We start from the raw sequence: 21,680 nt of genomic DNA, 5'->3' as shown, positions 1-21,680 counted from the left end.
AATATTCTGGGAAAAATACACTGTCAATATACTTTATACATAATATATATATATATATATATATATATATATATATATATATATATATATATATATATATATATATATATATATATATATATATAAAAGTCAAGTATACCTTAGTTTTACCAGACCACTGAGCTGATTAACAGCTCTCATAGGGCTGGCCCGAAGGATTAGACTTATTGAACGTGGCTGAGAACCAATTGATTACTTAGCAACGGTACCTACAGCTTATTGTGGAATCCGAACCACATTATAGCGAGAAATGAGTTTCTATCACCAGAAATAAATTCCTCTAACTCTTCATTAGCCGGCCAGTGAGTCGTACTCAGGCCTAACGAGTGCAAGGCCACAACTCTACGACTCTCCAAAGGAAGAGCTTTATATATATATATATATATATATATATATATATATATATATATATATATATATATATATATATATATATATATATATATATGTATATGTATATATATATATGTATGTATATGGATATATATTGCAACGAATGGAGCCTTTCCCGAACCACCTGTGTCCGCTTTACATCTGTAACGTAGGTGAGAAAGAAATGAAATTAATTTTAGTTGTTTTAATTACTAGAACTGTGGGTTTCCACTCGCCCCTTCATAATCTCTGCCAGACCTAGGCCTCGTGTACACCAAGCGAATCAAATCGATTCAGATCAGCATGATTCATAATTCGTCTTGATTCACTACAGTAAATTCAATGGAGATGTTTACACCGGGTGAATCGACTCAATTCAAACCACGCCGATTTGATTCGATGATTTGATGCAATTTAGTGATTCGACTGGACCAATTCTTCCATCATTCACGGCAGGTCTGCAGAGGTATAAGCACCATGCTACCAGACGTCCTAATCAATTTATTACAAAAGTGCTATGTATGGTTCTTGCAATCCTGTGCACCGAGATTGGGACGCAATAGCTGTTTTGTGGAAAGAGATTGCTACTGAAATGAAATATGCAGGTGATTTCAATATTTTATTATTCGCTACATACGATAAACCTGTGTATCAGTAGATCATGCTGTCCTGCCACTGGACAGCTCCACGTGGTGGTACAGAATATTTTCCTTGTGTATGTGAAGAACTTACATAGTCAGTTCGCGGCACGCAAGAGAACTAGAATTGTTTTCATGCCGAATGAATTATGAAGACCACAGATACTTTTAACTTGCTTCTGATACCTGATTGTTTGTCTCCGTTGCTGTTTTAAGTATCCCAAATTTCATAGCTAACATTCCAAAAGTTATTGTACTGTTCGCCTGGTTCTGGTTACCCTATAGTTGAATATCTTTTTGGAGTAATCTAGGTCCTTTTGAAGGGAAGACCTCATTAGATTGAGCATCAGTGAAAAGCATCATCTCCCATGAGACGGAATGGTACTTTTATGTGGGTCACTGAAATCTGTCAGTGTTTTGGCCATATGACAGTACATCAATCAAAGTAAAACAACATTCAGCATCAGCGATTGCCTTTAGTTCAATAGAGTGATAGAGTGAAACCCTTTAGAGTTATAGAGAGTGAGTCTGTGCAAGGTGGGCGTTTCAGCTGACCTATACTGCGGCTTTAGGATTTCCCATAAAGCATTACTTGTTTCTTCGACAATCTTTTGCACTGGATACTTGGCAGTTGACTCAGTTTGACTCAGTCATTGTGAATGGTGATGACTTGAGTCAAATGATTCTTCATGAAATGAATAGAATCGATTAACTTGGTGTAAACGTAACCTAAATCTAGGGTGTAGCACCATGCAGTCCCCCCCTCTCTCTCTCTCTCTCTCTCTCTCTCTCTCTCTCTCTCTCTCTCTCTCTCTCTCTCTCTCTCTCTCTCTCTCTCTCTCTCTCTTCCCTAATTTTCTTGCTTTGAGACAGTTTTTAACTTCAGGCATACTCTAGGAGCAAGTAAAGATAGAGGTGTGGTTTTGATCTGCAAGTATGTCTTGACTTATTCAATAAGGTGAATTAATATGTTTACCCATTTCTTTGGCCTGTAAAATTTTGATGATAATAGCCGTAACAGACAGTGTAATATATTATCAAGAAGAGAGTTAAGTTAAACATTTTCATTCTCTCGCAGCTCTTTTTTTCAGCCTTGGGGAATAAGAGAAGTAAACAGTTTACTTTAATTAGAGAAATTTAGTGTAAGAAAACCCAGGAAGTGACTGCCTATAAAGGAGTAAATTAATACGCCAGAAAGGAGGAAATTAAAGATTGTTTAGTCTGCTTGGTCATAAATACCAAACTTGACATGACGGAAACTAGTACAGCGGAATTGGAGACTTCACCCACAAAAGCTGTAAGTTCTTTCAGAGTACCTTTTTAATGATATTGTCAAAATCCAAAAGTTAGGACAGAAAAGATCAACCAGGGACATGAAACTCAATGGGAATATTTTTCAACAGTGACGATGTTCGGCAAGTCAGGTTGATTTCTTGTAAAAGTATTCCAAAGATATTAACGTCAAATATTGTTATTCATTCATTGAAGTTTGCTTAATACTGCTCATCTCATTCGCCACCTCTTGCAAAAATAAATCAGCTGTTGCTCAAAAGCCTACGTTGCTTAATCAAGTGAATAAGCTAGTTATAGGATCATGCGCATTTAGAAGGAAGCGTGAGTTAGTTATATTGTTGCAAAAGAACTGTTCTAAATGTTTTGTAGGCAACCTGGTTCAAATGAAAAGGAAAAGCCCTTTTAACACCAGCCTATAAAAAAATTATTAAAATATTATTTATCAATGCTTAGTCTTTAGTCGACCATTACACGTCTTTAAATTTTTATGTATTTTTAAGAGCGAGAGAGCAAGTATCCTGTGGATTTTAAGGAGAAAGTTTTGGGTTCTTTGTCAAATGCTCTTCTGTCAGTAGAACTGGTAAAGATTCCGCCCAGTTCGTCAAGTACCACTTGAATAAAAATTGCCTCAGGGTTTATACATTGTTAAGTGCTTTGAACATACATACACACACACATATGTATATATATGTATATATATATTATATATATATATATGTATATATATGTGATAAAGATTATGTATATACATATATATACATACATATACATACACGTACACATATATATGTACATATATATATGTATGTATATATATATATATATGTATCTATATAAACTTTATCACATACATAATTGTTCTGTGGATTAGTACAATTAGGGGAGACCGGGGCTAGTTGGCTACAAGGGTAAGTTGGCACACTCTAAATAACTTTCATGTTTACCAAAAGATGACTCCAATACATATACTGTGTAATTGCCCCCGTAGTTCCTCATTTACCAACAAAATTCCATTGAGATTAGACGTAAGATCTCGAATTTATGAGACAAAGTCTGATTTTGACGGTTGTAAGTAAATTTTGATATCTTTGTGTTTTTTGCTATAACATCTATACATTCATGAAAGAATATTTTTTCAGTTCTTGCATAGTTTTCCTTATGATTTAAAGAGTCTATACCATTAAAATGAATAACTCAAGGTTTCTTGGTATGGGCTGGTAAGTGTTTTTGTACCAAATGGTAGGGATGGGGCAAGTTGGCTAAAAAAAAAATGGGGCAAGTTGGCACACGTGCCGACTTGTTCCACGTTATTTGATAAAAATGATAAGTCTGTTTATTTTTTATAATTTCCGTTGTGTTCCTGGAATTTTGTAAGGATAATGAGATTAGTGTCATATCATTTCCTCCCCACTGCTCCCACAAGTTGCAGCCCCTGGATGTTAGTGTTTATAGACCTCTGAAGAAATGTGTTAGGAGAGCATGTGATTCGTGATTGACTAGTAATCCAGGATCAACTATGACCATCAATGACATTCCTGGTATAGTTTCCAAAGCTTTACCTCTTGCTGTCACTCATTCTAATGTTTTCAGTGGGTTTAGTAATGCTGGAATTTCACCTTTTAATACAGACTATTTCAAGATTCTGATTTTATGGGTGTGTATGTAACAGATCGATCACAGGGAGATGTCCGAAAAGAGACACAAGGGCTTCAGACCAGTCATCAGTGTGATACAGAGTCTTGTAATATGACAGACAACAATGGAATTAAAAAAGTTCTTGATGGAGAAGTCCACAGTAAATTGATCACCTTGGAGAGCGGAATGAACCCACACCATCTTCTTCTGGAGTAACTGGGAAGACAGCGACTTCACCTGCAGAACTGAGGCCATTGCCTATGGCAGGTGCCAGAAAGGGAAAATTCACTGAATAGGAGGAAACGTCGTTCTGCTGTTCTAACTGACACACCAGTAAAAAAAAACGCTTGAAAAGAAATTGAATAAAAAACACCAAAGATGAAAAGAAGCCTCTTTTCGCAAGCAAAAAAGAGACACAATCGCATAGTTTAAGAACTGCTCATGTTGATTTAGACGAAAGCTCAGTTGAAGACAGCCTGTGTTTGGTGTGCATAGAACTATTTCTAAAAGTAAGGCAGGAGAAGTGTGGATCCAGTGCAGGGTATGTAACATGCGGGAGCATGAAGACTGCACTGACGTAGATTTATTTTACACTTGCCACAATTGCAACTCAGATGATGATCTGAAGTGATACTAATGCCTTATATTTTGTATTTTAGAAAGTCAGACTATATTTTTGTTATTTGATTTAAATGCAATGTAGTAATTTTCCATTAATTATCAATGTGTCAACTTACCCCATAATGTGTGCCAACTTACCCCGTATATGGGGTAAGTTGGCACAAAAAGTTATTTTTTTCTAAAGCTTACTGTTACCTTATGCTGAGAGAAAACCACAATTTTTTGGTCTGTGATAAAGAGGAATGTTCATCTTTTTTCAATGATGATAACAATTTTGTAAATATGTTTGTTTTCTATTCCTAATAACTTGTAAAAAGTGTGCCAACTAGCCCCGGTCTCCCCTACTAACAGGACCTCATACAAAGTGGATGGTATCTAGTGGAGATATTTATTCAAAACAGTTACAAGCTTTCTAGGACAGACAGTCCTCATTGTCAAGTCTCCATACAATAACCGGACACGTAGTCCAGCTGTATTTATATCTCTGGGCTGGGTCCTTTAATCCTTGCATTATCATCCTCCTCCTGTGTGGCCCTGCCCTCATGACCTTGGCATTTCTCTGCCCGCGTCTTCTTCCAGCTGTGCATGTTCCGTGTGACCTCTTCTATTTTTTTTTTTTTTTTTTTTTTTTTTTCTTTTCTACGGTGGAGTATACAATTTTTCTTGATATGCTGTCTTCAAAGCCATTTCCAGTGTTCCCTGCCATTGTGTTGTTAGCGCATGTTATGAAGGCGTTCTCTACAACTCAGTCGAGATTGAATAATGGTTAACCCAGGATTATGTCTTTCAATTTTCTTTAATGTATATGTTGTTTGTGTGTGTGTGTTTTATATTATATCTTTTGTTGTAATGGTTTTTCTTTCTTATTCTTTTAAGCATCTTAAGTACCTATCTTGGTTGCCTTATGCATTGTAGGTAGGGTAAGCAAGGGAGTGAGGAGCTTGGTGTGGCCCTCAGTGACTAACCAACAGAGACCGTTATATAACGTAAGGTGGGGGGGGGATTACTTGTTTTATACCTTCTGGTTCTTGAGTTTCTTGGCTGCTTCCCTGAGTTTGAGTTTTCTTAGTTTCAGGAGAACTAAACAGCGATGCTTATTCAGTTTACCAGCACATATTTGAGAATGTTAGAACTCAGTGTGGTTTCAGTATATCTTTCTTTATTGAGCAGACTTTTTCTGGCGTACGAACGGGAATATTATTTTTCCACAAGTTTTTATTTTTTACACACTTTCAGAAATTGACACAGTACCTCCCGCCTCTGAGAAAGGAGTAATTCAGAATTTTGATCTTCAAGATTTGTTGTCGCTAATGAATGGCTGCCTTAATATTAACATACCCTGAGGGCACCTTGGTCTTTCGTATGGCCCACGAAAGCGTTTTGTCTTTTCTCATTTTTTCATATACAATATTATACACTTTTTTTCGGGAGTATTTCACTTACCGTTCCCCATTTCAATGGTATATTTCCATACATTTATTTTTATGGATTTCTTCCAAAATTATAATGTCATTTTCATTCAGTCACCATTAATACTACGAAATTTGTAAGTGATGGACAAACTGAAAAAATTAGCGTAAACTGATTTGGAAATTGACTTTCCTGGTGATTTTGACTTCATACATAAGGTAGTACATTTAATGGCGAAAATAGGAAGGGCTTACGGCGCATTTCAAACTATTACGTTAAGTAATGTTGGGAGGCTGGCATGAACAATTTGACCGTGCTTTTTCAACATCGTTTTCTGTTTTGCAGCAACGGCCTTGTATTCAACATTTATTGAGCATTTCTCACTATTTGTTTTCTGTTTTGTAACATAACGTTTTGTTTATTTCTGGAACATTGAATATTCCAATGGCTTTGGGAGGAATTTTTGTGTTGCATGTGAAACATTTCCATCGTTCCTTTCAGCATTACTAACTTTAAATGCATGTTGATTTTCCTACCTGGAACTAAATATCCAGCAAATGGGTCCTCGAAGCACCTCTCATTTTGTCCCCTAATGGTCTAAGATAGGATCTCTTCTGCTGTGACGCGCTTACCGCTTGATAAGAATTCACTTTACAGTTTAGGAAAAGATGTTGAGGTGCCATTTGTAATTACTCGTATCTTTTTTTTTTCATTTTCTTCCTGGACTCGGACCTTGGCAAAATGTTGACAGTTGCGAAAATAAGAGCTTTAAGATATGGAACAATATGACCACGATGATTGAAAGAAAGTTCCCAAGTGTCACATAATTTTTCTACATAAGGAAAACGAAACTTATTGGTCCAGCAAGAAACTAAATAGATTGTTGCTTTAGAATATTTTGCTAATATATCTCAAGGTGAATAAGTGAAGATGGATTTTTTAGAAGTGTATGGGATTGTCAGAATAGTTTTAGCAATCCCAAACTGTTTTTGTTTTAAAATTTTTCGATTCATTTAAATATACTTTCAAACACTTATTAAATTTTCTTATCTACTAGGCAACTATTCTCGAACATTCGTGATTTTAAGCTTGCTTTGTTATCCATTCCATTTTTTGTAATTTTAGTCATCTATAGCTAAACTCTCGGCCCTTGATCTAAGGCAGATTTTTCCAGACTCAAGATTTTAAATTTTTTTTATTTTTCAACTTTAATTTTTCCAGATTCGTACATCGGTTTCTGAAATTTTCAACCTAAGGTCCTTATCTAGCCCAGGACCGAAGAAAAGGAAAAACTGTGGGAAGGGGAAGGTTCCTTAACCCTGAAGGAGTGATATACTTGTGATTCTTAAAATACTGATTTTTGTGAAATTCTAAAAAAACTGAAGCAGGAAAAGGATCCTAAATTAGTTAGCTGAGAGAAAGGCTATCTCTATTACAAGTCTGAAGTATTATGAAGAGCCACAACATCGATGGAAATTAGTTATTGACTTAGAAAAGAAAGAGAACAGATAATATGTAGCTGTCTTGGTGGCACTGACCTAACTACAGAATATCAATGCAGATATGCTCTCAAAATCAGTCACAAATTGGCCAAAAAAATTTCACTTCGATTGGAAACGGAGGAAGACGGCTAGGTAATGAGGTGAAAAGCAACATGGAGAATTTGATCCTCAGAAAAATCAGCTAGACTGGATTGAGTCATAGCAACGAGGAGGTAGAGAGTAAAGGAGTGAACAGAATGGGAAAGAAAGCGGATGCTAAGTTATCGACAGTGAACATCACCTTGCAAAAAAAAAAAAAAAAACTAGAAAAGAAATTCAAGTGAGGAATAACAATTCTAAATGTCATGTTGTGATCTGAAATAAGCAAGTTAGATTCGAGTTATATGAGTTAAGTTTGGAATATTTCAGCATGAGTATTAAGTTAAGCCTTAACACAATAGTTTGAAGAATTAGTTTAGTTGCGTGTCTATGGGACGAATCGGACCAGAGCGTGTTGCTAAGAAGAAAAATGAGTATGAGATTATGGATTTTGGTAGTAAAATGAAAACATGATCTGCCTTGTTCACAAATTCCTCAGTAGACCATGCAGGTTATAGTCTGTGCAAGATGTCTTGCTTTTATTTAAGGATACTTGAACACTACAGATTCTACGATAATAGGGTATTGGATAGGGCATCAGATAACACAGGACGAGAGTAGCAGACTCAAGAGTAAAAGATGAGTTAAAGTGGCAGAAGTTAATGAGAGCTTTGTTGGAAAAAGACAAAGATTTTTTTTCCTCACTCAGATCTACGATCAAGATATTAGATTTCCTTAATATGAGAAAACTTTTCCCTTCATCCCGTACTGACTATAGGCTGCTGAGTTGCAATTCTTCAGTTTTGCTGGCATTTTAATATCTTTGCATCGTAGGAGAGAGAGAGAGAGAGAGAGAGAGAGAGAGAGAGAGAGAGAGAGAGAGAGAGAGAGAGAGATTAAGGATTGCAGTCTGTTCAACTTAGTTTTCACAGAGGTATCTCTCTAAGGTCAGAATGAAGCATGTTGAAAGAGCTGGCAGCCATTATTATCTGTGAAATATACCGTTGGTAAATATCGCGCTCTTACACCAAATAATATTTTCTTGGGTCTCTGCTGATTGTCAAAATGAGCAGTTACCATAGTTTATTGGTTTGGTTTTTCCAGTACCATCCTTCATTAAAGGTCGGTTTTATTTCATCCTTAGTATACATTAAATAAATTAAGGTAGGATTATTATTGTTTTTATAAATCAAATGACTTCAGAATGGTCCTGGTTCATAGGTCACTGACGGGTGTCAGTATTAGGAATCCTCGACCTATGTTTGGTTGGAATAAATAATATGTATGGATTGCTTGAAAGTTTTTTTCTGAAATGCTTTGTCAGTTTGAAAGAATTCTTATTTTGTTGTTATGATTATAAATGCCAGGCAACCTTCTGCCATTCATCTGCAATCAGACCAACAGAATCTCAAGTTCAAGGCTCTTATTATACATATTTCTTTCATTACATACATTCTCATCTGTATACATGACATGGTAATCCTATTTCACGGCAGAGGGAAATTAGAAATTACACGAGGAAATCTTCATTTTACAAATTCTTAACTAAAGTGAAAATAAAAAAAAAATTCAGTTAACACTGAACAAATGAACATGAAAGAAATTTACCCAAGCAATCAGAAATTTAGCATAGCCATGAATATTGCAGACCATAAAGAAAATTAATCTGTATGATGTACTACTGCACCTAAATGATTCCGTCCTAATAAGTTGTTCTCTGAAGGAGCCCCCCCCCCCCCACCACACACACACACACACACTTCTCCTCGATTAGTTAACGTTGCCGTTAAAAATGTAAAAACTAACAATTCATGTAAAGATCATAAGTACAAGGACAGCCCTCTTATGACAAAACTCTGACTTTATTCTGTGTGTAACATTGCACATGTTTATGAAAGGTTAGTTTTATTAGTTTCCAAACGAAAAAGTTTCGCTTCAACTCGGTCTCTATTGGGGACTTTCCCAGGTTGATCTGTTCTTTTCAGTGTTTCTCTCTCTCTCTCTCTCTCTCTCTCTCTCTCTCTCTCTCTCTCTCTCTCTCTCTCTCTCTCTTACGTCTTTGATCGGAGACCATCGTTTTTGAAACTAGAATTATTCTTTTCTTTATCAATGTTATCATTATTTTGATTTATTATTCAACGTTGGAACTCCTGTTTCTCGTTTTTTTACTGTTATTCTTTAGAAGTGTAGATTTCTGTGTCGATAGTTTAATATGATCAAACTTTGTATACATAATTGAAACAGAGCTGTAAGGAGCCTTCAAACCATGACACATAGTATATAATTTCGATTCCATCGCTCACCTGTTAATTCATGAGTCCCTTTTTGATTTTTAATCAAATAGTTCTGTAGGATGAGGCATGTGTACCATTTATTCAAGAATATCATAAAGTCATAGGAAACATTATTAATATTTTGTGGTGAAAATGTCAGATGAAAACTATACCAAGTGAAGCGGGACAGCAAGACACTAAGAGAACCGTCGAGAGAAACGGAGAAAACAAAAGAAGGACGAACTTTTTCATTTGAAACTGCCGTAGCAGCTCATTCTCATTAGACTTTTTATAGGGTGAGAGAGAGAGAGAGAGAGAGAGAGAGAGAGAGAGTTCGGCCTCATCATACTCTCGTTTGTATGCACGCATGTAAAAACAATGTTGTAAAAGTTTTCCCATTTCGTGATTGCGTGTAAGAAGAGAGAGAGAGAGAGAGAGAGAGAGAGAGAGAGAGAGAGAGAGAGAAAGGGTAATGGTAATTCATTTCGTTTCCTGTGGGTTTCGGCTTAGAAATGCGTAAACTAGAAGTTAATAGGAACTAGAGGAATTCCAGTGAATCTTCGTGATTACAGAGAAAGTTTTCGTTATATCCAGAAGCACCTTGAAATATTAATATTTATATAAAAAATGTCATAAGAATTTTCTTTTATATTAAGTGCTCAATAAATTTTTATGTGTATTTTGAGCTACTCGAGAAATCTAAAGTTTATACATTAGTAATAAAGAGGTAAGCCGTGATCTAAGGAGCTGTAAGGCTCCCAAAAGTAAATTGTAATGCTCACTGACGCATATTACAACTTCCTTATTTAATCTGACTGTGAAGAATATTAAAAAAAATTCATGAATAATGGATAATCGCTTGTAAGTAATCAGAGAGAAATATATAAAATGAATAAATGCTCTTCCAACATCAGAATGAAGCACCTAAATTTCGTTGAAGCAAATTTAGTTTTTGAACTGGCACCAATTTTGAGATTAAAGGCTATAAGCTTCAGATTGTCTTATAAGGCTGATTCTGATAGGAGTTGATAAAGACATTATTTATATTTTCCTATTATGCGTGTAATTCTAACATTTTTCAGTGACTGCTACTCCAGAGATACATGAAAACCAGTTAGAGTTGCCAACTTTTTGTCGACCTAGGGGACAAATTTTTAAACTAAGCTAAATTTTTAAATTGAAGTTTTACCTTTAGGATTCCTATTCGCTAAAATGAATATTAAGCAAATATATAACGTTGCAGATATGTAACTGTGTATCATAACCACAAAAGGACATTATAAATGTGTCATCTAGAGGTAAAATTTACATGATGAATAGCTTTACAAAACTACAACTTTACACAACCTGCCGATAGGGAAGAACACCAAGCTGACTTGGTATTGAGTGAGAAAAGTGCTGAACAATAACAGTTTCTTTTCGGCAAAATTCAGAGAATTTAAAGAAAATCATTCTATCCATGAAAAATTAGATATTAAAAAAAATATTGCCTAGAAACAGACGAAAGAAAATCTGATTATTTATTCCTCAGTACAGTAAAAGAGGTCGTATTGCATAAATTACATTAGCTATCATATAAATAAAGTAAATCTATTTCCATAGCTAAAATGACAAATTTTAAAAGTAATTTGTATTTTTCCTAACTATACAAACCTGAGGTCCTTTACACAAGGAGTTACTTTCAGCAAAGCTGGAACAGCCATTAAACTTTAGAACAAGGTGGCTAGGGAGTTAACTACCGTCTGGTAGGGGGAGTCCAGCCAACCCAGATATAAACATTCCAATTTGCCTTTTGGCCCAGGTATCAGACTGAGGGGTGGCATGAGGTTGGCATGAAACTGTAATGTAAAGGACCTCAGGTTTGTATAGTTGGGAGAAATACAAATTACTTCAAAAATTTGTCATTTGTTCATACACAATAAACAAACCCTCAGTCCTTTACATAAGGAAGACTCACTTATTGGAGGGAGGAATCTGGGTGAATCTCTGAACTGACTGGAGTTCGCCGTACCTGGGTTTCTCTTCCTGATCGACAGAGCGAGGGAGAGTACTGTGCCTCTGACACATTGAATGGAGTGTAAGAACTGCAAGATCAATTGTCAGACTTCTGGGCCTTTTTGAAAGAGAGAGAGAATCGCAACCTCATACAAAAACGGGCTAGGATGAATCTAGGAGTTGGTGACAGTAAGGCAGTTACAGGTATTGGGTTTGTCTTATTGTTAGGGTCCCCTTCCTCCCCTTACTAGAGAAAGGGGTGGGATTGCTTCTATAAGTCTAATGAAAGAAAATAGAATGGGTGCGCAATGTGACACTCGCCTGCATCAGCCACCAGTTCCAGCATGTGATGGCTACAATCCCACTCTCTGCCCGAAGAAAGGGAAGGAAGAGGAAGAGAGGACAGTCACTCATACAAACACTACAACTTCCATAACCATACACCTTAGGCAAGATGCTACCTGTCCTCTTAGAGGAGCTGGGTAAGCTACACAACTTGTTGAGCAGCCACCACAGGTCCCAAGAAAAAGTGTCCAAGGACTTGTGGGCAATGTCTTGAAGGTAGAAGGATGTAATTGTGGTCTGCCGTGACCATATCTGTGCCTTCTGTACCTAAGGAACCGACAGGTCCTTCCGGAATGCGAGGGATGGACCAATGCCCTTACTTCATGAGCTCTCGGGCGGAAAGTACTGGTGTCGTCATTGCCAGCTGCAGAGTACGCTTTCCTGATCGTCTCACGAAGCCAGAAAGAGATCGTGTTATTGGATATTTTTTCTTGGATGAGCCAGTACTAATGAAGAGTCGTCGACTCTCAGGCTGTAGATGTTGAGTCCTCTCAAGATAGTACCGCAGCATTCTAACAGGACATAGTAGCATCTCGTCTGGATCACTATCAACAAAGTCCTCTAGGGAGGGGATCATGAAGGACTCGAACCTGGCATCAGGGACTGACAGGTTCTGAGTTTTCGCTATAAAATCTGGGACAAAATCGAGCATAACTGATCCCTATCCCTTCGAGTGTTTAACATCGAAGGAAAGTCCATGAAGTTCACCTATTCTCGTTGCCAATGCCAGGGCAAGCAGAAAGACGATCTTGAGGGTCAGATCCCTGTCTTACAACTCTTGTATAGGCTCGTACGGTGCGCCTCCAAATGAGAGTCATGTCCCACTCAGGGGGCCTGAGGTCCCTGGGAGGGCAAGACCTTTCGAAGCTTCTCATCAGTTGCAAAATCTCCAGTGAGGAGGAGATATCCACTCCCTTCTGGCGCAAGACTAGGCCGAGGCCTATAGCCTTTCACAGCTGAAACGAAAAGAAGTTTCTCTCAGCAAAGGAAGATGAGGAAGTTCGAGACCCACTGAATAGAGGCTCTGATTAAAGAAAGACCCCATCTATGACACCAACCACAGAAGACGACCCATTTCCCCTGGTATACCACAGCAGAGGACTGTCTGAGGTATCCAGTCATCTCTGTTGCTGCTCAGCAAGAAAAGCCTCTCTCTTGCAAGGGATACTGGATAGTCTCCAGCTGTAAAAACACAGGGACTGCGCTGCCTGATAGAACTGCTCTACGTGTGGTTAACACAGAAGTTAGTGCCAGGGAGGAATCTCTCTTGGTGCCTCTGAAAGGAGTGCTAGCAAATTGGGATACCAAACGGCATGTGGCCGCTTGGGAGCCACCAGAATCATCCTGAGATTTGGGGTGATCAACACCCTGTTGATCACCCTGCATATCAGACAAAATGGACGGAAGGCGTAGACATCAAGGTTGTCCCATGGGTGTTGGAACACATCTTCTGCAGTGGCCCATGGGTCTGGCATGATGGAGCAGAAGACTTGAAGTTTTCTGTTGTTCTGGGTAGTAAACAGATCAATGGCCAGAAGTTCCCACAGCTCGAACAACCTCTCCGGCATGTCTGTGTGAAGGGACCACTCCTTCCCTATTGCTTGATTCTGGTGGCTGAGCTTGTCTGCCACTACATTCCTTTCGCCTGGAAGGTATCTGGCTGACAGGTCTATCGAGTGAGCTACAGCCCACTCATGCACCTGCATTGTCAACTGATGCAGCGGGAGGGACACAATGCCCCTTGCTTTTTGACATATGACACTACTGTGGTGTTCTAGCTCATCAACACCACTGAGTATCCCATCACTCGATCGTGAAACTCTTGGAGGGCAGGAAGGCCGCCTTGAATTCCAGGATATTGATGTGAAGGTGCTTGTCATCTCGGATCCACACACCCGAAACCAGCAACTCCTCCAGGTGTGTGCGCCCCATCCCATGGTCTATGCATCCTAGAACAGGAGCATGTTGGGAGAGGGAGTATGTAGAGATACTCCTGTTACAAGGTTTCTGTCATCCATTCATCAGACTAAGTCCTGTCTCACATCCTGCAATAGGGAATGGGAAAGGACTGGGGATCTCGAGACTGGGACCAGAACTTCTTCATTTTCCACAGGAGAGAACGAAGGTGAAGCCACCTGTGAGGGATCACCTTCTCCAAGGACGACAGGTGACCAATGATGACCTGCCACTGCTGAGCTGGCTGTTCCCATCGAGACAGGCACAGCTGCACTACCTTCCTGAACCCGCTGATACAAGAGTCTGAGGGAAGACTCTTGCTGCTACCATATCTATCAGTATGCCCAGGTACTTTATCCTCTGCTTGGGGATGAGATCAGATTTCTTGAGATTTACTACAACCCCTAGGCTGTAGCAGAACTTGAGAAGTCAATCCCTGTCCTGGAGCAACTGCAAGTGGGAGCTCGCCAGTATGAGCCAATCGTTGAGAATACCTCAACAGACGTATCCCATGTGAAATGGGAACCCACATGAACACCTGGGGAGTGGTGACACGAAGCAGAGTGAACACTCAAGTTCATTGAACACCTGGGGAGTGGTCGAGAACCAAGTCTGGCAAACCAAGAAAGATGTGACTGTAAAAGCCTGGGGACCAGTCCAACACAAGTTCCACAGTGCCTTTCTTCAGCATCACTTGCACCGCCTCCTGAGGATGATCCTTCAAGCCGTATGGTCGAGACTCGATGAGGTCTCTGGGGCCCAAATTCTCTGATTGGGTGAGTGTTAATGGTAAACAGTGTGATGGACGGATGGATGAACCAAGGTATTTGAAAATAATGCATCCTTCAAGTCCATTCACAGTAAGACACACCAACAAATGAAGTCGTTTTCCCATAAAATGAGTGGAGACTGAATAGTGATTGGGAAGTGAAGCACCTGATAATTCTTGTGACTTTTGTTTCCGTATTATGCTGTTTCATTTTTTAACATAGATTTGCAGAATAAACTATTTTTGTAAAACCAAGATCTGACGATCACAAAACAGGTAAGGATTATTGGTTCAAAAGGAGTTCCATACATACTAATCAGACTGTATATATATACATATATATATATATATATATATATATATATATATATATATATATATATATATATATATATATATATATATATATATATATATATATATATATATATATATATATGTATACATATATATATATGTATACATATATATATATATACATATATATATATATATATATATATATATATATATATATATATATATATATACACATATATATATATATATATATATATATATATATATATATATATATATATAATGTATACAACCTTGACAACTGGTATGTTTGGAACCGTAGCTATTTATGAATTTTTATCACATCACCGTGACATTTTATATACAAACATTAAGCTACAAATGTTGTTGAATATCCAATTCGCGCTACTTCGGGAATATCACCTAAGGGGAATTATAAGTGATAAATGGCTTGATTATATATATATATATATATATATATATATATATATATATATATATATATATGCACATATTTAAGCATCACACTTCCAGTTTCTTACTCACAAACTAGTACGTGTGGACAGAGAGACAGACAAACAGAAAGAGAGAAGGAAATCTTCCGTAAAGGACCAAAACATGAAGCACCAACATTATTTTTTCATGTGATCTTTACAGCTCGGTTTACGAGGGGCGTTTGTGGACCGGTTTAATCAGCAGTTAAATGGTCCCGTATTTAAGACCACTATGCAAATTCGGATTGGCATTGCGTGTCCAAAGACACAGAAATTAAGGCAGGCATAATGAAATTTACTGGAGGTTAGGAGCGTGCTTGCTCTCTTCCCATTCCCCGTCATGGAATCAGTGCATGAAATCATTATGATTCATTAAAACGGGAACATTATCAAATGACAGCTCATGTCTTTCTTTTTTCCAGTGGAGCAGTTATCATGTGCATATCAAGTTTGGTGGCTACAGTGTTGGACACCTAAAAATTTCCTAAACATTTTGCACATGATATGTATAAGATACTTATCCACTGTATTGAGAGTATCTCTGAGCCAGTGAAGAAGAGAGAATTTGTTTTCTGGTGATAGAAATTATTTCTAGCTGTTCGATTACATGTTTCTTATTGCAACAATTGGTTCTTAGCCACTTAAAAATAAATTGTATTGTCGACTTGAAATGATCTGTTTTAAATGATCTGTTTTAATGATTGCGTACATAAAATATAAATTAGAATGTGGATTGGTAGGGAAGGACTATTTGGAAAAATTGGTTAACCTTTAGATTTACGCTTTTATTTTGAGCCCTTCTCTGCAATTCTCTTCCGCATCTTTTACAGCTAAAACCATTTCTCTTCACGAGCCTATCACTTTTCAGTCAGCTACCACAAACACTGTTAAATTCATGGAAAGCAGATTGACCCTATATTGGTTAAAAGAGAGAGAGAGAGAGAGAGAGAGAGAGAGAGAGAGAGAGAGAGAGACCCCCCACAAACGCCTTTGCTTTTGAGAAGAAATGGAAAATTTTACTATTTCCTTCACGCCCTGATCAACACTTCCTAATTCTTGATTATATTAACATTCGAATATTCATTTTTCCAAAACTTTCCAGTGAAAGAGATTCAGACGTAAATGCTACACTTCATTATGTAACCATATATTTATTTTACTTGTGTGAGTGTAACAACTACGGTTTATGGGTAATGAATGCCAATGTTAAGAATTTCCGATGCCCCTACTCTTTCAGCGCTAGCCTCTATGTAAGGGTGAAGAATGAAAATACCTTGGTCAGAGCCTTAGCACGGCGCGCAACGTCCCTTGAGTTACCACTTGCCATCTCCTTTTTCTTTGATAATACCGTTCGGATTTTGGCAGTTAGAGTCCCATGATATTTTTTATTGCAACGCCAAGGTTAGTTTCAGTTTTGTTGGTGATTACAGTGCTCTGTAACACTCAATTGCTGAGCTCAAGTACTGCCGCAGATACTCGTGGTGTTGCTGCTTTAGATTTTTCCACTATTTCTGGTTGTGAGCAGTTGATAAATGAACTCATCCATGATCTGGCAATCGTCTTGACCTTGTATCCATATGTTATGGTTGTGTCTCGTGGAGTAGGTTTGCTGGTGGGCTCATCTGATCATTGTTTGATTACGTTTACTGTGAGATAGATCAGGTCGTTGCTGTTGTTAGTTTTGCAAAAAAGATAAACTTGAAATCTCAGGCCAGTTGAGATAGTATTCACCATGATCTTATAGGCCAAGTCTTTGTGAGAAAATAGTGTGGTAAGTCCTTGGTGTTGTCTCAGTTATGCTTTCCAGAACCTAAGTTGTGTTCAGCGACCTTCAGGTCAAGAGAAGTCAAAACTTTGCTTCTTGGCCTTGACAGTTATGGTGGCATAGACCCTAATGGGATCTTTCCCATGTTTTTGATAAACCGATTTTTCCCATAAAATTTTTGAAAAAGTTAGACTTGCAAGTTTAACTTCTAGTTGGAGGAAAGGAAACATTGTTGCACTACCTAAGGGTCTAAGTCTGTCCTCATGCCCCTCAGAATATAGTCTTATTTCAATTGCCCTTGATTTATCTGAGGTTTCTGAGAAGCTGCCCCCTAAGCTTCTATGTAGGTTTGTTAAAGATAATAACCTGCTACCACCTTTACAGTTTGGGTTTTGTAAAGGCCTTGGTACTGGTGATGGACTCTTTGTCAATATCTACTGTAATGCAGGTTGCTCTTGAGGAGTGTGCAGAGGTATCCATGGTTGGTTTAGATTTTACCACAGCCTTTTATTATGTAAATCATAAAGCATTTACCTATCAGCTAAGATATTTGGGAATAGGTGGATCTTTTATTAACATTTTAAATGAATATTTAATAGGCAGAACCCAAAAGGCTATGCTATTAGCCAGTATTGTAGCTTTAGTAATGTCATTTCAGGAGTTCCTCAAGATAGTGTTCTTGGATCTTTGTTGTTTATTATCCATACTAGTGACATGCAGAAAGCTCTAGAGAATAGACTGATTGCATTTGATAATGGTGTTACTCTTTAAGCTGTTGTTCCTTCTCCATGCCTTTGGTCTGTGGCTTGAACAGAGATTTGGCACTTATAAGGCATGAGTCATAAAGCATAACCCTTCGAAAACTCAAAGTATGATAGTCAATTAAGAACACTTTTGCCTTTGCATCCTCATTTAAATTGACTTTCTTTCTTTCTTTCTTTCTGTAAATCTTCAGCTGAAAACCCCTTATGGACAGATTTAATAGAGTATAAACCCAAGAGTGGTTTAAAGGCCAATCAGCCTGTAGAGCAAAAAAAGTTATAGGAAAAGGTGATAAAGTAGTAAATATGAGGGAATAGACAATAAAAATTCAGGAAACAGGAAAAACCAATAGAGAGTAGGAATGAATTTGACCCTCGCTTGAACATTTGGAGATCAGAAGATTCCATAACTACACTAGACAAACTTTTGAGAAGCATATACATCACATTGCTTCCTCTGTTTCTCTTGTGGAAATGTTGAAGAATGTTTGGGGATGAAGCTGTAATATCTAAGTGTTTTAACTCTTTTTGATTTCGATTTTTGGAGTACTGTTTTCCTGTGTGCTCTTTCGGTGTTGACTCTCATCTCAAACTCTTGGGTAGAGTTATGTCCTCAGTCAAGATTATTTTGCCAACTCGTAATGTTGACTTGTGATATAGATGTAAAGTAAATTCATAATGCTTGTTGCTTAAATGTGCTACAATGACAAACATCCCCTGCACTCTTCTCTACCAGACCTAGCTGTTTTTTTTTTTTTTCAGAATCAGGAAGGCTGCTGCTGCAAACACAGTGTTGTTTTCTGTTTTCAGGTTTAATACTACTCAGTTTGCTTGGAGTCTTATGTTGTCAACAACCAAAATGGTTAATAGTCTGCCAGTGCAGTTGTGGAATCTTCTGATCACCAGATGTTTAAGCTAGAAGAAAAATCATTACTGCTCACTGCTGATGACTCTGAATTCAGTTTTATTGGTTTCATTTTTCATTCCTTATATTTATTTATTTATTTATTTATTTATTTATTTATTTATTTATTTATTTATTTATTTATTTATCACATTTTCCTAAAACTTGTCTCTCTTTGCAGGCTGATTTTCCTTGGAGCCCTTATTGTTTTGTAGTCTGTTCACTCAGTCTATAAGGGTTTTCAGCTGAAGATTTAAAAAAAAGAAAGAAGAATATTCATTTTGTTTTTTTTTGACATACTTGGCAGTGATAAAAACTTATTTATTCTTTCATTTTCCTGTGAATTAGCCCAGAGCCATTTTCCTTTAGAAATTTACTTTGTACAGTAGATACGTTAGATAAACAAATTATCAAAAGGACAGGTAAAAGAAAAAAAACTTGAGCAAATAATAAGTTACAGATTTCAGGTTTCATTACAAAGTAATTTATAAGCTTTATAAAGAGGCCATTGCGTTCCTGTTTCTCTGCACTGTTACCACGTATGATGGTAAGCTGTGCTGCAAACTCAGGTGGTGACCAGGCTTTAACCCAAACTAATTTCTGAAGAATACTCGTTTTTTTATGCAGTTGACTAACCCAAATTTCTAAAAGTTCAAAGTATGCGTTTCACAGTAATTCCACAAAGTCAGTTGGACGATTTCACAGTGATAATTAATTAGAACACCAAAGTATAGTAAATTTTGTCAGAAAACGGAGATAAATGCAGTGATAACAGTAATGTAGAATATATGTTGCTTGTATATAGTAAATTTTGGTTTTATGTACAGTACTGTATATGTATTATTGTACATATAATATATATATTTATATATATATATACATACATACATATATATATATATATATATATATATATATATATATATATATATATATATTTCATGATGTTGCCTTGTAATATGTATATCATCCCATAGTTTTGATACAGTTACTCTTCTATTTATTATGTGTTATGTGTATAACAATGATAATAATTGTTGAAGTGTCATATATAGTGTAATGCCAGATCAAGAGAGTCAGTGATTTGGGTAACTTAACAGCATAATTCAAAATTTGTAATATGTTTTAATAGTAACGTAGTATGTGATTACACATTTTGTCCCCTAGCAACAAGTGTTCTGTACTCGTGATTTTGTATGTTGTGTTTGTTTGGTTGTTGTTGCGAGAAATAATGAATAAACAAGCTATTTGTTTTGATTCACATGTTGACATGTCGGGAATAGCAATCGAGTCTTGTTAAGATTCCTATAAAAGCTTTGTCCCATATGGGAAGAAGACAAATGATTTTGCAATGTTTCATGTACTGTTCTGAAAACCAACTTTGGTTCTTCATCTTGTTTTGAAAGCGTGCCGTTTGTGGCTGCCAGTTGCCATCTGTTTTGACTGTGTCAAGATTTTGTTGAGAGTTTCGTCCCATAAGATTTTTTGTTCGAGTCACATACACCTTTTTGAGAGTAAATGCACATATCTCGATCGATTACATCATGTTTTGTAGGATTGCGTTGCTCTGATCACGTATTGTTCTGACGTTGTCTGATTGTTTCATTTCCCACTGGAATCCTAAAGTTTCTTCATTCTGATTTCAGAGGCTATTAGTGATTAGTCACTCTCTCTCTCTTTTCTCTCTCTTTCTTCAAAAGGGAAGAAATTTTAACATAAAATATTTGTGGTCACTGGTGTTAATCTTAGCTTTTTAGATCTGAACATAGAAAAGTGTAGTTGGTAACAGTGTCTTACAAAAAAGTGTGTTTTGTGAATTTAAAGCAGCTGCTTGATTTTGCGAAAGTTTTCACAAGCTTGTGTAATATAAAGTGAATTTTACTTATTATTACCATGGTATAATAAAGTATATTAGGGAAATTTTGACTTAGTGAAATTATTATTGATAAAGCTTTTGAGTATTGTTGTGTGTTCTTGTGTTTGCAATCTCTTGATTTTTCACATTTTATATATTGGTGATTTAACATTTATTTACTTAGCATTTTAAATGTTTCTTGATGATTTAACATTGCATATTTGATTTAATTTTCATGTATTAAGATTTTATTTTCAAATCTTGGGTAAATTCTTGATAGATTAAATTTTGCTTGATTGATTTAATTTCTTGATAAAGTTTTCTGATCTAGTTTTGTTTAATAATTTAATTCAAGAATTAATTAAATTTTGTGTTGTTTTCAAGTAACAGTAAATTTTTCAGATTGTGAATTCTTATCATAAATTTTGAATCTAAAAATAAATTTTTGTATTTAAAATTTTTAAAAACAGTGCTTCATTTATTGACCACCAGTGAATAGGATTAATTGTGTGCATAAGGCAAAGTGATAAACATGTTTTGTTCCTTTAGTTTTGCTGAAATGAATTAAGACCAGGGAAACAGTCAAAGTTGTTTGATGGAGTAATGCCCTTTTACTCTAATATATTTCTTGTTTAATTGTTAATACCTCACACTTGTTTTGATAAACTTAGTTTG

Source organism: Macrobrachium rosenbergii, chromosome 3, assembly GCF_040412425.1.
Source record: "Macrobrachium rosenbergii isolate ZJJX-2024 chromosome 3, ASM4041242v1, whole genome shotgun sequence".
NCBI classification, from domain to species: domain Eukaryota; kingdom Metazoa; phylum Arthropoda; class Malacostraca; order Decapoda; family Palaemonidae; genus Macrobrachium; species Macrobrachium rosenbergii.
The sequence above is the reverse complement of the archived record's forward strand: the minus strand, read 5'-3'. Positions refer to the sequence as shown.